Source organism: Vulpes lagopus, chromosome 11, assembly GCF_018345385.1.
Source record: "Vulpes lagopus strain Blue_001 chromosome 11, ASM1834538v1, whole genome shotgun sequence".
Taxonomy (NCBI): domain Eukaryota; kingdom Metazoa; phylum Chordata; class Mammalia; order Carnivora; family Canidae; genus Vulpes; species Vulpes lagopus.
Genome location: NC_054834.1, coordinates 84,801,797 through 84,817,247, shown reverse-complemented (window position 1 = coordinate 84,817,247; position 15,451 = coordinate 84,801,797). Strand labels below are relative to the sequence as shown.

At 39.5% G+C, this 15,451-nt stretch overlaps 2 protein-coding genes across 6 annotated transcripts in view; one reads left to right on the top strand and one right to left on the bottom strand.

Moving 5' to 3' along the window:
- Positions 1-10,507, bottom strand: part of MARCHF7 (membrane associated ring-CH-type finger 7) — a 52,270-nt gene extending 41,763 nt beyond the window's left edge. For all 5 annotated transcript variants that reach the window (XR_005982674.1, XR_005982675.1, XM_041722104.1 and 2 more), the window contains exon 1: positions 10,335-10,507. The gene's annotated coding sequence lies outside the window, so the exon portion shown is untranslated. The remainder of the gene's footprint in view (positions 1-10,334) is intronic.
- Positions 10,508-11,070: 563 nt separating this feature from the next.
- BAZ2B (bromodomain adjacent to zinc finger domain 2B) overlaps positions 11,071-15,451 on the top strand; it is a 391,511-nt gene continuing 387,130 nt past the window's right edge. The window contains exon 1 of the mRNA XM_041721644.1: positions 11,071-12,354. The gene's annotated coding sequence lies outside the window, so the exon portion shown is untranslated. The remainder of the gene's footprint in view (positions 12,355-15,451) is intronic.

The window sequence follows — 15,451 nt, the reverse complement described above, 5'->3', positions numbered from 1 at the left end:
CCTCATGCAAGTCCTAGGCATCAGGAGTCCACCTGAATCGTGTGCTCATATTCCTTATCAACATATCTGAATAAGCTGAGGCACTGACAGCTGCAAAGGGCTGATTCTCCATTCTCCAGATTTGGCCTGAATGCAGAAAGAAGAAAATGAGCGATAAAAATTGTTTGATCCATACTTGAGGTTTTTACTTTACTGAACTTTTCAACTTTGGAAATGAGGGTTGCTTGGGTGAAGATCCTCTGGATCAGATATTTAACTGCTAGTTTACCTAATTAGTTGTGACTTTACTCTGGTTAAGTGTACCCTCCCTCACTTTAAAGCATTTTAATAATGACTGGCATAAAGCAACAGGAATGGAAATAGATATTCCTACCAACATCACAATTTATGGGGTCTGTTACTCTCATAAACCTGTGACTTGTTAGTTACTAGGAAAATTAACTTTTTAAAGATAATTTCATTTTGCTGGGCTTCCTCAGAAACTCTGAAGAGCTCTTTAAAACAAGTTCATGTTTTCCAGTGATCTGAACATTATAAAGAATCTTTAGGGGAAAAAAAGGTGTTTTCTACCTATAAACAACACAATTCGAATTTCTTCTGTGGAAATAATCTTGTCTTAAACCTTCTCTCAGTTCAGATAAAAAGCCCAAAGGAATTCATCACTGAGTTATAAAAATCTCTAATTTTGTGCCCAATGTTGCCTGCAAATTATCAAGATCTCATCATGACATGTTAAATAAAACTGAAAAAACTATCTCACAACTTATACTAGAATATAAACACATTAAAATTGAATTTTACAATGTTTTCAGCAAGACTCTACTTGGACACCAGGGCTACTCTGGGTAAACCAACAAAATTAAGTTTCTGATAATACCATGCTAGGCTGTCTAAAGTGAAATCATTAATGGACATATTTTTGTCTTTTGTAATGGTTCCATTTCCAAACTTTTTTTTATAGGACCTTGCTAGAAAAGAAGTCTAAATTCTCTGCCCCAGCATCCAGAACTCTAACCTGTTTCCACCTAATTTCCAATTGCCACCTTAAAAAAACAAAACAACCTGGTTGCAGTTCAACTTTTAAAAGTTACTGAGTACTTTCAGTATACCAGGTAGGGTGCTAAATTTTAGAAATATTAATAATAAAATCTATTTCCTAAACTCATATTTCAGGAGAAGAGGGAGTGGAATAAAAATAAGTACATACACAACTTATGAAGGGAAATTAGGAATCCAAGAGATATGAAAATACAAAAGACCTTCCTGCCCTGGGAGCATTTGTAATGTCCAGAAAATTTAAATTTTCACTTTACGAATCCAGCAGAAGAAATCACAGCCCAGGACATGCATGAGGCATGGTTATGTGGATACTGATTTTACTAGTCTCCCAACTTTTCCCTGCTTCAATATTTTCAAGCAAAATAAGACAAATTGAACAAAATTGGGCTTCAATGTTCCCTCTCTGCTGAATGCATAGAAAACAAGAGAACATTACTCCAACTAACATAGTAAGTAACAGTGAGCCAGATAATCTATTAAATCACTTTTCTTGAGTACACCAGAGCTGAGACTACAAGGCAAACAGATGAAATGAACAACAGAATGATAAGCCCCTCAAAAGAAAAAATAAAAACAAAGGTGGCCACCAAAAAGGCTGGTAAGAAACAGCCAAAATTTATTAAATTTTTAAATGCCTAAAGGTAAATATTTGCTAGTCTAAGACAGATTAGAAATTCTGGGGGCGCCTCAACACAAGGTGAGTCTTTTCCATAAGCCTCATACGAAAGACTGAGGACAGATAAGAGAGATGAAGTCTCATTCTCTGTAGTATGACCATGCGGGGCCTGTCTATGCTTAAGAACTTGAAGGAGCTCATCCAGGCCCCAGATCCTGCAGGAGTACAAGGTGGGATTGGCTGTGACTAAGAAAGGAGGTATGAAACCCATTTCCAGCACAGACTCTATACAAGGCAAAGGTCTGTGGCCATTGCAGAAGGGCTATAAAACCTGCTGCCCAAGATCCTCCATCAATACAAGGCAGAAATCAGTGTTTTGTTTTGTTGTTTTTGCAGGGGGAGGTGGGGAGATGGCAAGGGTCTGCATGCACTCTGGACTCTAGGAGGCCGGGAGAAGAACAGAACTTTTGGGACCACCCCACCTCTGAGGACTTAGTTTTAGACAGCCTGCCTAAGACTAGAGAAAGATATACAGAACTAAGAACACTCCCTTTTACCCTAAGCTTTGCTTTAAATAAGAAAAAAAAGGCAGCCTACTGCTGAGAGAGCTACAACAGCCTTAGAGAGAGAGAGAGAGAGAGAGAGATCTCTTTATGGTACAAATGTACAAGGCCTGTGGGAAGTTAAAGCTAGTAGAATACTACTAAAAGAAAGAAATCCTCCAGTACCCCAGGCTTCACATTACATAGTAGCAGTCTACCACTCTGAAGTTAAAGTGGTAATAAAGATCAAGCCTGGCTTGGGTGGTCCAGGTGGCTCAGTGGTTTAGTGCCGCCTTCGGCCCAGGGCCTGATCCCGGAGACCCAGGATTGAGTCCCACATTGGGCTCCCTCCACGAAGCCTGCTTCTCCCTCTGCCTCTCTCTCTTCCTCTGTGTCTCTCATTAATTTAAAAAAAAAAAAAAAAATGCCTGGCTCAACTACAGACTAAACCAATTTCACTATCACACTAAAAACAGTCTGACTGAAGTAGAGTATGTCTAGATCCAAGCTTAAATATTATTTCAGTCACTACTTTTTTTCTTACAATTTTGGCCATTTAACCAAAAATTACAAGACCTCTAAAAAACACAAGGAAAGGGCAGCCCTAGTGGCCCAGCGGTTTAGCGCTGTCTTTGGCGCAGGCTGTGATCCTGGAAACCCCGGATTGAGTCCTACGTCAGGCTCCCTGCATGGAGCCTGCTTCCCCCTCTGCCTGTGTCTCTGCCTCTATCTCTCTCTGTCTCTCGTGAATGAATAAAATCTTTAAAAAAAAAAAAAATTAACCCATTGCCATGAGAGTCAGGAAACCAAATGAGCATGGCCCCAATGTGAGCAAAGTGGAAAACTGAGGCATTTAACAGTAAAGCAAGCAAAACTGAAGAACTAGGGAAAATAGGCTAAAAGAAAATTGTCCAAAATGAAGCATGGAAAAACAGTTGACAGTAAGTATAGAATGGAGGGTTTAAGAGACACTGATAGAGAAGTAAAGAAGTCTAATGTACTTTTCAGTTGAATTTAGAAAATGACCAGGGCAGAGAAAAAAAATTGAGGAGATACTGGCTGAAATTTTTTCAACACTGACAAAGGATCAGAGTCAGGAAGCCCGACTGGAATAATTACCAGAGATTAACAATTACGCCAACTTCTAAATACTCTCACCCCTCCAAGAATTACATTTAAAAACAATAAAGATCTGAAAATGCCATGAGAGCACTGACTGGGGAATAGTCAAAAGCTCCAAATAAGATTTCAAAGGAGGTAACATCTTAGTTGACCTTTGAAAAATAAAAAGAGACAAGAAGCCATAAAAATGCTAAAGCATGTTGAAGAACTACAAAATAGAAAATAATTTGAGTGTCAGAGTGAAGTTGAAGATCTGGAAGTGGAGAGAGGAACAAAGATCTCTGAAGGGAATAAATATATAAAAAATAGATTAGCCCCATATCACAAAGGCAATCTTGTGTCCACTGCTCAGGAGTTTGTACTTTAACCATAGTCAATGGTTTTGAAGCTTTTCACCACCAGTAATTTGTATATTCTCCTACCTTAGGACCCCAGAAATTATCTTCCTGACAGAGCTTTCAAAAATAAAACAATTAGTAGTTCAACAAAACTTTATCCAGTTTGCCTAACCTTAATAATAGATACACATACATCTTCCTGCATTTCTCTTAATGCTGAAAGTTAGTAATTAATTTTACTACCTTTGTGGAATAATAGGCAAAAATCTAATGCAACAGGCTCAGAAACTACTAAAGATCTTGAAATACCATCAGCTAAAAACAAAACTCTCCCAAGTTTGTCCTGAACTAAGGACAAGTTACTAGGAAAAAACAAACCAGCTCCAAGGCAAATTAGTGAGGGCCTAAAGAAATGGATAGAGAAGGCAGATTAAATACGTCAAGTAGAAAAGGATTCTTTGGAGGGTGGGGGGAAATAATTCAGAATACCTATTAAAAGCCACTTTTTTTTTTCTTGCAGGGATTTAGAATAGAAGACAAAAAAGCCCAAGATGAGTTTTAAAGAAATTAGTCTGAAGTAGACAGAAGAGGCTTAGAAGCATGGTAGAAATAGTTTTGAAAACACAGGAGAGCAGCCTAGGTGATAACAGATTTTCAACCACTTACACTGATCTATATACTTCTCCCCATACACGTATGTTACTTCCTGGCCTTCTGATTTCACTATACTTTCTAGATGGTCAGCCTAAGTGCTGCTCCTCCACTGGTTATGCCTGATGAGTAGAATTTAGGGGCGCTATGGAAAAGGAAACTGAAAAGCTTCAGGCCATATAGGAAAACACTTAAGAAAAAAGGAATTCTACCCATTTCTCTAGCTAACAGTAAAACTCTCTTTGAGCATTACCATAAATTGTTTACCAAGTATGCCTTGGATTTTTAGTTATCAAACTTGGAAAGCTCATTAGTTCCTAAGGTCAGAGAAATGATAGCGTGTTAAAGTTTTCACTGATTCTGCTTATAAAGAGATCAAATAACATGTATCCTTTCCCATCACTCTCTAGACCACTCTGTTCATTTAAAAAAATTTAAGGGAGAGAGAGTGAGAGAGCACGCACAATAGCAAGAGAGAGCTCAAGCAGGGAGGAGAGGGAGAAGCAGGCTCCCCATTGAGCAGGGAGCTCAAGTGGAGCTCAATCCCAGGACCCTGGGATCATGACCCCAGCAGAAGGCAGACGCTTAACTGACTGCTCCTAGACTCTAACTCTGTTCCATTACTATAACGGTCTTGTTCACAATCTGTCGTGAATCTCCTAACACTCATAAACCAAGTAACAAGACTAACAAGACCGCAGGCCCATCTATATTAACAAATAGTATGGCTCACCCCTAAGACTTTCCCTTTAATTAATTAAGTCAATAAAGATGAAAATAAATATGAAACTGAGGCCAGGCAAGATAAATTAAGCATTGCTCATTTTTTAGCACATGAGCCAATTTCTATTTACAGAAATGATAGTTAAGAACGCAAGCTATGAAGTCCGTCCTTTACTTGGGGTGATGCTAGACTTAGTTTCTCTAGTATTTAATTTCTTTGCCTACAAAATGGGGATAATAATAATACCAACTTCAAAGGTATACTGTGAACTTTGCTACCGTGTAGTATGTATTCAGCAAATACTTGCTCTTATTAAGCAATGCTATCACCATTAAAAGATTTTCATACAGCTTAGCAGACATTCTCTTGGTTTTTTCATTACTTGAAATTTGTCTTGGGGTGCCTGGATGCCTCGGTTGGTTGAGCATTGATTTCAGCTGGGGTCATGATCTTGGGGTTGTGAGATTGAGCCTCACACTGGGCTCTGCATTTAGCATTAAGTCTGCTTGTCCCTCTCCCTCTCTAAAATACATAAAATCTTTTTAAAAATTGTTTTTAACACATAGTAAAAAGAATTTTTTAAAGTCATATAGATTTATTACAGGAGGATAATTACCATCTAAAAAGACATACCTTGCTTGTGGAAGCATATGTATAAATATTGGGGAAAAATAAACATTAACATTTTATTGTTTATGGTTGGGTTTTTTCCTGCCTTATATTCAGTTTTCCAAAACTTCCTTAATGTACTTGCTCCTTTTATAATTAAGAGTAACATAATTTGCAAATGAAAAGACTTGGTTTTTTTTTTTAAATACCTTAAATTCTATAAAGAACTCCTAGGAGTAATTCCCTAAATTGCAGTACTACTGGTCTACCCTCTTCAGTATCGAGGTAACACAAAAGAAAGTAATAAATATTAAACAATAAATTACAATTCTAGTAAATATTATGTAGAATATAAGGTTAAAATCACTCACAAAATGTTTAGACTACCAGAATATGCCTTAAAAAATTTACTATAAAAATTTCCAAACACGCAATAGAGACAGTAAACCTCCATGTATAAGTCAACAGTCTCCAACAATTATCAACATCTAACCTATCAGTCTATTCTAGCATCCTCTATTTTAAAACAAATCCCAATTATGACATTTTTAAGAATGTCTGTACTTAAACCCCTCCCAACCAAGTATGCGTATTTCTTTACATTGTGATGTTGCTAGAAGTAGAATCTTACTTTCCCCATTCTTTGGATATGGGCCAGTCTTGTGACACTGACTTTGACTATGAGAATGCAGGGTTAAGTGACATTATACCATCTACAAGGCTGTAAGAAATCTTACAACTTCTACTTTCACTCTCTTGGAATGCTGTCTTGAGAACCCCATGCCATTAGCCATATAAAGCAAAGCCTAAATGTTAACCAAACCAACTATCAGACCTGTGAATGACACCATCTTGGATCTTCCAGTCTGAGAAATCCTACAGCTAAATGCTAGTACATGAGTGAACCCTGGCAAAACCAGCAGATCGACCCAACAGGTGCACAGAAATGTACTAGTAAACAATAATCTTAATCCACTAGGTTTTGAAGTGGTTTGCTATGCAGCAAGAGTGATGCTTCATAACTCATCCTATTTTAATTCTGCTACAATTATGTACCCAGTTTCTATGAAAAATTGATTCTGTTTTAGGGTCTAATTTAGAATTTGTCTTAAGTATCTAGGGGAGTTGAAGTTAGTGAATTACCAATAAATTCAGAGCCTGAAGGCCAGAGTTATCACACAAAATACCTATGTATTCCAGTAGCCACTAGTCTTCCAGAACTGCAAACATACTTATAATTCCATCATTATGTATAATATTCCATTTCATACCAAGTATTTAGCCTTTTCTATAAAAATCTGCTTCCGGGAGAAAAAATATTTTTTAATTTTTTTTTTTAAATGGGAAATGCTGCGATGCCCGGGTGGCTTAGTGGTTGAGCGTCTGCCTTTGGCTCCAGGCGTGATCCTGAAGTCCTGGGATCGAGTCCCACATCGGGCTTCCTGCATGGAGCCTGCTTCTCCCTTTGTCCATGTCTCTGCCTCTCTCTGTGTCTCTTATGAATAAATAAAATCTAAAAAAATAATAATAAATGGGAAATTCTAGTATTTTATTAATCCTAGTGAAATAAGATCAATAGTGAGATGTGGAACCTATATGTGGTCACAAAAGAAAACACAAGAGAAAACACAAGAGTTTTAGAGTTTCTAAAAACTGCCTCTGAGTTTCAGCTGACAGATATTTAAGACACAAAGATCTACCCATGCTTTAAAAAATAATTAGAAAAAGGCTTAACATCTTCACGAGAAAATATGCCTATTATGTTAAATTTACACTACTTTATAAATAATCTCTTCTCCTTTGAAGTATTTTTGATCTGTAAATGTGAAGTTTCAATCTTCATTTAGAGTGGACACCATTTTAGAGAAAGTGAGAAACACATTACACTGCAGTGCAATGATCCTAATAAAAGGTGAGAACCTAGCTTTTAAGGTCCAAAATTTGGCCTCTTCTAAAGCTGTTGACAAAACTGGGTGTAGAGCAGTGGGTGATTTCAAAACCAGGTGTTCAACTTATGTAGTCTAACTGGTAGAGCCACAGAGAAATATATTTGAGAGCAAGAAAAACCAGCTTTGATCACATGAGTTCAGACCAGAAAAGTTAAGATCAATGAAAATGAAACCTGAGCCAACTTTCAAATTAGAATTTTATACCCACCTTGGGTTCATCTTACTATTAGCAACTGTATTAAAGGTAGAGTTTCTATAAAATAATGATTTGTGAGAAGATAAATTATTTGACTATAACAGAATTTTGCTTTAGTGAATTCAAACAGATCTTACAAGTAATTCAGAATCTTACTCTTTTGACATTATAATCCTAATGTGATCAGGTGTTAATTCTGCTATTTAAGAGTTAAAACGTTCACTAGTAAGTTTAATTTGTTGGTTAAAAATAGTTTGATGCAAGCATTTCCCTCTGCATTCCACTTATGCATTTCCCACTGTTCTTTATTATTGGCACTTAATTATCAGCAGTTAACAGAAGGATGCCATCAGTAAAGATAACCTAAAAATCATTTTTATTGGGCTTAGGGATACAATAGCTCTCCATTCCCAACAGCACAGAGCACTTTCTAAAACAGTAGAGGTCTTTCATGTCACCTTCCATTCAATTTGTTGCAGCTATGGGAACAAATTGTCCATTCCTGAAACAAAATACGATACCATGACTTTGCAGTTTCCTTATCACACTCCTAGTCATCTTCACATCTCTGTTCAAGCAATAGTTCCTGTAAAAAAAACTTCCCCAAAGATTAAACACCCCTCCTTTGTGCTCCCACAGTAGTACTATGTTCTTAGACTGAGATAATAGCAGCAGTTGTTTATACATTAGTCTCATGACTAAACTGTGAGTTGTGGAGGGCGGGTGCGTGTCAAGCTCATTCTTGTAATATGAAGAAGCCCTGGTCTAGTAGCCAGAATACAACAAATTTCAAATTATCAAAAAATGTTTTACATAAGTTGGTAATTTTACACTATTCTAAAATATTAATAATGGGCAACTCTTGAACATACACCAGATGAAGAGTTGGATGAAATGGATATGGAGCTCGATAAAAATTGGCTGCACTGAGAGCCATGGATGATGTTCTCAGGTGATTATCTGACATCTTCATGTAGAACACATGCACATCTATATAAGGAAATCTTTGTGCTTTACTTTGGAAAATAAGCTCTCTTGCCAGTGTGGCAAAGAATAATCACCTGTATTTAAGTAGGCATTTTTAATCATTCTTATTCAAGACATCTGACCCTGCATGCAACTTTGGAAAAAAGCCAAGATTACACATACCCCACATGCCTACATCTGTGGCATAATACAGAGCAAGGGAAAAATTGTAAAAAGTTGTTACCTAAAAATATTTGTATATAAATGTTTATATACAAAACATACAAATAGAACTTATATAACAATTATTGGGGGGGGAGGGGCTATTAAAGGCTGAGTACAATTTTAAGGTTATTCTGACCAGAATATAAACAATTGGACTTTAGGTATCAATTCCAATTGCTTATATCCATTAAAAATTCAATCCAAGAGCATTATTGTCCCCTAGGTGTTGACTACTACAGGCTCCCTCACCCAATTTAATCCTCACCTCAACTCTAGGAAAACTGCTATGGTTCTAAGGAAACCTGAAGGGATTAAAAATTATGCCAAAATTAAGAATCAAGCCCAGATCTTCTGAGTTTAAATGCCTCATACACCACAACACCGCTTTCACAGAGGTCTGTAGAGCTGTAAATGAAGTACTGACCCCATTTCTGAAACAAAATGTTTATTCTCATGGAAAAAAAAAAATCTAATTACACCATGTGGTTTGCCTTGTTAACAAAAGTATGCTGTTTTTTAAATAAAAATTCGTTTTTTGACCTTACCTTAGCTCTAGACGGAGAGAGTAAAGGGAGGTCTGAAAAAAATTTACAAAAAAATAACTAAAAAGTCCTACAAACCTTAAAAAATGAAAGAGATCTTAATAAAACTCCATTTCACGTTAGCACCTTGACTCTCAGTAGTGCCGAGCGACACCAGTCGTGACGAATCCATTACCAGGACAGATTTTCCCCATTTAAGAATATTTACATGTGTACGTAGAAAAAATAATAATAATTGTCGTATTTTGTGGTACTTGTTTGTACATGATGTCCACCTTCACTACGCAGCTCCATTAAAATGAGGGAATACTCTCCGACGGTGCCCTCGAGCTCTTCAGCTCTTCCGCCACAGGCCGGTTTCCCGTACACCCGAACGCACACATGCCGTCGACTACTTCAAGTCGGCCTACACGCAGCTCCGCGCAGCCCGGAACGACTCCCAAAGCAGCAGGACGTTCACGGGACGCAGCGAGCAGTGAGCCCATCGCCGGCGCCGCCCAGGGGCTGGCAAGGCCCGGCCGACCCGGAGGCCGCCCCCCGCGCGCCTGCCCTCAGGGCCCGGGTCCGCCGGACCGTCCGAGAGGAGGCCGGCCCCAGCCCCTCGCCCACCGCCCGTCCATGAGGAGGACGTACGGTCCGCCCCTCTCCCCGTCACAAACTCCGCCGCGAGACCGCAGGCCGCCGGCAGAGGCCCGGCTCGGGCCCGGGCAGCGGCCTCCGCGGCCTCCCCTCCCCCACGCGGCCTAGCCTAGAACCGACCCGACAGGGAGAAGCCCGAGCGCCGCAGCTGCTTACCCCTGCTCCCTCGCCGGCACGGAACGGGGCGCGTCCTGCCCGCCACGACCGCCCCGCCGCCTTCCTCCTCGGGGTTGTGGGCCTCGATCCGAGCCGAGCAGTCCGCAGAGAAGCACAATGGCGCCCGCCCCTCGCCCGGAGCCGGCGCACAGCTGACCGCCACCGTTGAAAGCCCCTCCCTTCTTCTCCTCCCGCCCCCGCCCCACCCCCCAGTTCACGGGCTGCGCCGACTTCTCGCGAGAGGGGCGGCGCTGCGGGGCCCCGAGAGCTGCGGGCGGGCTCGACGTACCCCGCCGCGGGGTGGTGCTCTGGCTGCGGCAACCGTTGGAGGGCTGCCCCCGGGAGGCAGCGAAGCGCCACCGGTAAGCAGCGGCGGCTGGTCGGCTGGCGGGCTGGCGGCGGGGCCGGCGAGGGTGCGGGCGCCGGGCGCGGGGCGTCGGAGGCCTGGCCCAGGTCGGCCGCGCTCGCCCGGCTGCCGAGAGCTCGGATGTAGCCCCGGCGCTCCCCGGCGCTCCTCGGCGCTCCCCGGCGCCCGAGTCCCGGCGCGGGTCCTGCCCCCTCCCGCGAGCCTGCAGGACCTCTGCTGGGAAAACCGCCTGCTCTTTTTTCTTTTTTTCTTTCTTTCTTTTTTTTTTTTTTTTTTTTTTTTTGCGCTTGGTAAGTGGCGCAGCGAATGCTCGTGGACTCGAGCGAAGCACCGGCTCCTGCGACCTCGCCTCCTGCCCTCCCCTCCCCGGGCGCGGGCCGGCTGCCCCGGGACCGACCCTCCTCGGGGTCCTCGGGCTCGGGGTGCTCCGCTTGTGCCGTCGTGTCTTTCAAAATCGCGGTACTGATCTTTGAGAGTGTAGCTGCAGATTTTGCAGTAAAAAAAAAAAAAAAAAAATTCACTTTTAGAGGGGAGAAAATTTTGAGATAAAGTGGTCTGGTGAAAATGAGGCGAAACTTTCAAGACCCTGTGAAGTGTGGAAAACTTACTATGTGAACGATTAGTAAAAAAAAAAAAAAAAGGGGGAGTAAGAGAAGAAAGCCACAATTTAATGCGCATTTAGATAGTACGTGGATTCAGGTGATACTGTGCGTATTTTGAATAATTTATCAAACGTAGAAGTTCTTTACCTAAGGTAGAGGCAAGTTACGGGAACTTGTAGGCTTACTCATGGCACCTGATTTTTTTAAGTCACCTATTTTATTAGGTTTTAAGCAATGCATTGGATTCAAATAATTCCAGTCAATGAAGTATGAAATTTATACGTTATTTCTTTGTCATTTTATCCAAAGGCAATGTACTATCACTTATCCCTGTTTCAGTCTGGGAGACAGACAGACTGTCCACGCTTCACTATTACAAGTTGTAAAATAGTATGAATTTTAAAGATTTAACGTTTATCATTTAAAGTTGGCACATAAATGTCAATCTAGTTTTTTAGAATGTGAGTTAAAGATTAAGCATCTGGTATAGGGTAAAGTGAACACATTATATTTTAGAGGAAATTAATATCCCTTTTTAGGAAACATTTTTTTTTCCCCAGCCTGTGTGAGTGTACCTGTAGCATCGTGGCTTTGGATGTACACACCTGAAGCACCAGACTGCATGAGTACCAATCTGCTTCTGACTCTGATCTTACTACTTTTGTTGTCTTGAGCAATTCCTTAACTTTGCAAACCTGTCTGTGTAAAATGGGGTTAATGACAATACCTGTACCACACAGGGTTGTTGAAAGGACTAAATGAGATAATGCATCAGTTCCTGGAACATAATAAGCATTCCATAGCTGTTAGCTAATGCATTCCATGTTTAAACCACCGCTAATAATATCTTTCTGGGGCTTAATGTTACATAGGTCCCTTAAGCATCTTCTCAAGTATATTCTACGCTAAGAGGAATGACTGCACCATTTTCCTGAACTATGGCAGTCAGACCTGGTAGCAGTAACTTCTCTACAGAACCCCCAAACCTGGCAAGAATGGTTCAGATTTTTTATGGCTTCATCCCCACCCAGAACTGATGCTATCAGCAGAGGTGAGTGTGGCACCAATTTTCTACGCTAAACATAACTTCCAGACTAATTTCTTACTGATGCTAGTAGTTGGGTAAAGATCACTGATAACTATGTTTTTATTCCTTAACAATGATCACTTACTGCTTGTAAAATACCTTCTCTGAGTTCCCATGTAACTATCATTATCAAGAAATAATTATGGAGATTTTCCTCTGTTAATGACAATTTGATAGGAATTGTGGATACAGGGGCCGTTACAATGGTGACTATATCTTCTGAACTAAAAATCAGTACGAAATGATTTGACAGGCAAAATGTTTGAATTCAGAATTGTTTGACCAATTTAGACTCCATAATTGTCGTTTTTGCTCAAAATACCAATTGATCTTCCTTTACTCAACTTTTGGTCCTTATGACCAACTCTGACATACTGTTTTATATCTAAATATCTTGGTTCACCTCTTGCCTGCACCACTCATATTAGTTTTCGTTTTCTAAACTTGGCTTCTTCTCTAAATTAGGCTCTTATTTACAACTACTGATTTCCCCTTTCTACTTTATAAATTTGTCATTTGGTTATGGTCATAGCAGCCCTTTCCTCTAATGGCTAAATATTTCTTCAACTACCTAATAGCTTAGAGAATTCTCTTTCAGATATTAAATTTAAAAGCTCCAATTTTCCTTTTTTTTTTTTTTTTGTCATTCCACAATCTAATCTTCTAAGAAGCTTCCCTATGTAAGGGCAATCTTACAGGTTCTCTTCACTTTGAATAAACCATGTGATCTTGAAAAAGTGTGGTCATGTTTGCTTTTTATAAATCAAATCATTTTTAAATGTAGATTATTTCTTAAGCTTTCAAGTAACAGAAGATAATGCTTGGAATGAGAAAAGAGTGGTTATAGGGAGGTTGTCCTTGAAGTGAAAAGAAAGGATGCCAATTTCTTCTTAAGTGGGCATTTTATTGATCCCTGGAAAAAGAAACCTTGTGGCATCAACTAATTTGGGGATCTACTATTTAAAATTATAGGTAATAAAATAAAAGTTGTAGGTAATTTTATTTTATTTTTTAAGATTTTCTTTCTTTCTTTGAGAGAGAGCATGTAGGTGTATACATGTGGGGGTGGGGGTGGTGGGAGAGAGTCCCAAGCAGACTCTGAGCTGAGTTGGAGCCCCACACAATCCTTGATCTCACTATTCTGAGATCATGACCTGAGCTGTAACCAAGAGTTAGGCACTTAATTGACTGAGCCACCCGAATGCCCCAAGGTATAAATAATTTAAAATACATACTATTATTTAATAATGGATTGAGGACTCTTCTTCTTACTTAAAGATACTGTGCTTTAAATCTTTGATGTAGGGGATCCCTGGGTGGCGCAGCGGTTTGGCGCCTGCCTTTGGCCCAGGGCGCGATCCTGGAGACCCGGGATCGAATCCCACATCGGGCTCCCGGTGCATGGAGCCTGCTTCTCCCTCCGCCTGTGTCTGCCCCCCTCTCTCTCTCTGTGACTATCATAAATAAATAAAAAATAAAAAAAAATAAAAAAAAAATAAAATAAATCTTTGATGTAAAAGAATTCCTTTCATTCCAAAAATGGTAAACCTCTGATTTAGAGATTTTGTGAATTTTAATTTTTCCTTTAATTAGAGAATTTTAGAAATTTGAGTCTAATAAAAAAATACCACATTTAATAAAGAAACATTCAAGAAACTCTGTTAGTTGATTTCTGCTGCAATAATTTTCAATCCCCAAAGCTAGTAGTTGAAACAATATAAAAAAAAAAAAACTGTCTGAGAAACCTTTTTTTATACATAAGCTCATGGTCTAGAACTCACTGGTTCTAGGAATAATCATTCTTGCTCATATAGTTACTCCAAAATATATATAAGCTGATCAGAAGCAATTCCCAATTAATGATGCACTTGGAACCCATATGTAAAATACATTTCAGACTGCCTGAAACATAGTTTTAAATAAAGGCAATTCTTTTTTTTATTAATAATACTAGGGGTTGAGAAAATATGTTACACAGACCAAATCTGGTTCATTGCTATTACTGTAAAGAGTTTTATTGGAACACAGGCAGGCTGTGTTTATGTATTATCTATGTATTCGTGTTGGCCCGAGAAACAATAAATAATACGTAATAGTACTATCTATTTATGTGTCTAGAGAATTGGCTAATATAGTTGTAGGGGTTGTTGGAATTGTAGGGCAGACCAGAAGGCAGAAACTCAGACAGGAGTGAATAATACAGACTTAAGGCAGAATTTCTTCTCCAGGAAAGCTGTTTTTACTCCCAAGGCTGAATAGACGAGGCCCATCATATTATCAAGGATAATTTCCTTTACTTAAAGTCAACATATTGTAAATGTTAAGCACATTTGCAAAATATCTTCATAACAATGCCTAAATTAGTATTTGATTAAATAACTTGATACTTTACATTCACTAAGTTATCTCATAAAAATAACCATCACTTCCCATGACTGCTTTTACCCTACAGTGGCAGAATTGACTAGTTGTGTTTGAGACACTGTGGCTCAGAAAGCCTAGAATATTTACTGTTTGGTTTTTTACAGAACGTTTGCCAGCCCCTCTAGTAAACTGAAACCAGATTGAACTGACTCTGTTCCTTTAATAACAGTCAAGGTAAACATACATACACATCAGAATGATAATAATCGGCTCTCATGGCTACGTCAGATTACATTTACAAAACTATATGGAGAAGAGTATCCAAATACTGATATAACTTCCTTGGGTATCCCCTCTGGCAAGTTTGGTCACTATCCCCTTCTTAGTTTTTCTTCATGTGTATGATTTTATAAGAATGTAGGTAGGTGATTATGCATACTAGCTATTTTATTACAGGCCTTTTCTCTTTCCCTTCATAATTTGGCTCTCCTGTCTCTAATTACTACTTGATAAACATCCTTGCAAAATTAGTGAGTAATTTTTTTCTATATGATCATCCAGTCTTAAAAGTTCTAGGAGCACCTGGGTGGTTCAGTCAGTTAAGTGTCAAACTCTTGATTTCAGCTCAGGTCATGAACTCAGTGGTAAGATCAAGCCCAACAATGGGCTCTACACTGGGCGTGGAGCCTGCTTGAGA